We start from the raw sequence: 3,435 nt of genomic DNA on the forward strand, positions 1-3,435 counted from the left end.
ATACTATTTAGCCATAGAAAGGAACAAGCTATCAACTCACACAAAGACATGAGTGAATCTTGTATGCACATTGCTAAGTGGAAGAAGACAGTCTGAGGAGAATACACACAGTGTGACCTCATTTAATGAGACTGCAGAAAGCAAACTACACAGATGGGAAGCCATTGGCTCCATGGGGTGGGGGTTTGAAGCATTCCGTATGATACTTTAATAGTGGGTACCTGCCACTATGCATTGGTCAAAATATGCAGAATTTTACAACCAAATGGATAAATCAAACTCTATTCAAATTAAATAAAATTACTCAGGATGTGGAGTATCCAAGGACAGAATATATCATGTGAAAAAGAATTTAACTATGCTACAAATTACTATGGTTTGGATGTGGTTTGTCCCTGCAAAAACTCGTGTTGAAATTTGACCCCCAATGTGGCAGTGTGGGGCGGTGGGGCCCAGTGGAACGTGTTTGGGTCATGGGGACAGATCCCTCATGAATAGGTTAATGTCCTCCATGGGGGTGAGTGAGTTCTACTCTCACAGGAATGGATTAATTCCTGCAGGAGTAGGTAGTTAACAAGAGTCTGGGTTGCTTGGCTTCCTTCTTGCTTTCGCTCTTGCTATGTGATCTCTGGTGCACCCCTTGCTCCCGTTCCACTTTCCACCATGAGGTGAAAAAGACTGAGACTCCACCAGATGCAACTGCCCAATCTCAGACATTCCAGCCACCAGCATTGTGAGCCAAAAGGACCTTTTTTACTTGCAAATTACCCAGCCTCAGGTATTCTGTTACAGGAGCATAAAACAGACTAAGACACAAATGTAGGAAAAAACTCACTGAAGGTGTAGGGAAAATGGTGTTGACCTAAGTCACTTTGAAAATGAATAGAATCCGTATGCTGAAGGCAAATGAACTATACTTCATCACTGGATTCCATTTTATAAAGTTCTTTCCAACAGAAGCAATTGTGAACAATTGTAAAACCACACTATGTATATCTGGAATAAAACAATGACTTACATAAGTCGCAGATGGTAGGAACCAGGTCTCTCACTGTTGAAGTGGGAGGTTACAAATTAGCAAGGGGAGAAGGCTAGAATGATTCATGTGATAGTAGATCAGAGATGGAGACATCAACGTAAACTTATGTTTAGTTTAATATAGATACACACAGTTCTACATAGAAAACTTTATAATTAGGTGTGTATAGGTAAGTTAGACACACACATAAACGTCCTAGCATTGCTAATGAGGGACAAGTGCTCATTCAACAATGTGCTCATTCGGCAGCCAGATGTAAGTTTTCCTATCATTCTGAAAGGAATCAGGCTCTTTGAAGAAATGTCTGATACTAGAACTGGGACAGTAAATATAGGAGCCAGGATAATCTTAAAGTATCAGAAAGTAAGTAAGTACTAAAAAAATATATATATATCAATGAAAAATAATAGCCAATAAAAACAGCTACTGATGGCCAACACAGGAATGAATTGTAGTGTTGAATAATAACTAAAGCTGAAAGTAATTATCTAGCTGTCTGTATTTGTATACACAGGTGAATAAGCAAATGGAGTTGCATAGAAATCTCCTTTGCAAAAGAATTCCAAATAATTTATGTAGACACTCAGCCATCAAGAAGGTGGGGCCAACTCCTCACTCCGTAAGTGTGGGCTCCGCAGTGACTTGCTCCAAAAGAACACATGCAGTATGGGCAAGGAGGAAAAATAACTTCAAAGTGGAGAAACCTGACAAACAGTAGCTCTGCCAAATGATCCAAGTGAACATCAAAGGTGACAGTTCACCTTGAGAACATGCAGTGACAATGGGGGACATTCTACAAAATTCCTGACCAATCCTCCTCAGTACTATCAAGGTCAGCATGACATGGAAAGCCTGACACACTGTCACAGCCAGGAAGAGCCCACAGGGATGTGATGACTACGTGTCATGCGGGATCCTGGATGGGATCCTGGGTCAGAGTAAGACAGAACCAAGGGAATCCAGATGAAATATGAACTTTAGTTAATAATAGTCTATCAGTATGGGTTCATTAACTATGACAAATTATATAAGATATTAATAAGCCATGTGAGACACACAGATAGAAGATGTTAATAAGAGCCAAAACTAGGTTGCAGCTACATGGGAAATCTCTGCATTTTTTTTTTCTGTCAATTTCTGTGTGAGTAAAAAAATGATTTAAAATAAAACTTTATTTAAAACACTGTTATATTTTTTGAACACTTCTTTGTTTAATTATTTATACCATGAATTTCTAGTAATTGGCACTGTTAACTAGTCCTTTTTTTAATAAGAGCATTTATGATACAAAAAATTAAACAGTGCAGACTGATATATAAATCAAAATAAATGCTCTTTACATGTTTTCTGTTACAGTAGTCACACATATGTGTAAACTTAATTATCATCTTTTTTTCTTGTGCTGTGGTTATGTCCTGGGTTCATTCTCTAAAATGCTGTTTGCCTTAGACCTGTAAAAAAAATAACCTTACAGACTCTGTTTCAATTCATGGCTAAATATTTTCAAAAGAGTGACTTTGTAAAAACATGTTCTAATGTAAAATTGATTCATTGTGATGGGATCACTTATTCCAAAGACTTCTTGTCTTTATTTTGTGCCCATGCCTACCTTTTAGCTATAATACAACAGAATCAAATATTAGGCACTGGGAAAAAATATTCAAAGAAAGAAAGAATGTGGAGAGAACTTATGACCATGATGATTCAATGTTTTACCACAATGCTTTTTAAAACAGAAGAGTGTAAAAGGATATTCAAAATCAATTTCCTCAGTGAGGCTTTGCAGAAAATGAGGAAACTAGAGAAACAAAAATGGCAGGACATTCTACAGGTGATTTTAGATGTTGCTATGTTTTGTGGGAAAAAAATACTTTTCCCTTTTAAAGAATCACAAAGAATTATTGGAAACCCAAACTCTGGAATGTTTGCAAATTTAGTTGAGCTTCTGTGTAATTATGTCTATATAGCTAGCCACGAAGTTGATGATTTTTAAAAAATCTGTGCCTTATTTGTATAATAAAATGCACAATGAATAATTAATGCTCATACGAAAACATGTTAGACCCTGTGAAGGGAAAATCCATCTTGGGGACCCAAAATCACTAAACTAAAGGGAAAAGTCAAGCTGGGAACTGCTGAGGGCAAATCTGCCTCCCATTCTATCCAAAATCACCCGTCTGCTCACTGAGATAAAGGCATGTTTGATTGCCTCATTTGGAGAGAGTAATCAGCAACGCAAAAGGATGAAACCATTTGTCTCTTACCAACCTATGACCTGGAAACCCCCTGTCTGGCCTTCTGAATTTTCTGGACTGAACCAATGTACATCTTACACATATTGATTGATGTGTCATGTCTCCCTAAAATGTATACAACCAAGCTGAGCCCCTGCCACC

General features: G+C 37.6%; 1 pseudogene across 1 annotated transcript in view; it reads right to left on the reverse strand.

The window, feature by feature from the left end:
* The window catches only part of LOC105537035, a 10,163-nt pseudogene that overhangs the window by 5,818 nt on the left and 910 nt on the right, over nucleotides 1–3,435 (reverse strand). The gene's annotated exons all lie outside the window — the stretch shown is intronic.

This window comes from Mandrillus leucophaeus, unplaced genomic scaffold, assembly GCF_000951045.1.
Source record: "Mandrillus leucophaeus isolate KB7577 unplaced genomic scaffold, Mleu.le_1.0 Scaffold168, whole genome shotgun sequence".
Lineage (NCBI taxonomy): Eukaryota > Metazoa > Chordata > Mammalia > Primates > Cercopithecidae > Mandrillus > Mandrillus leucophaeus.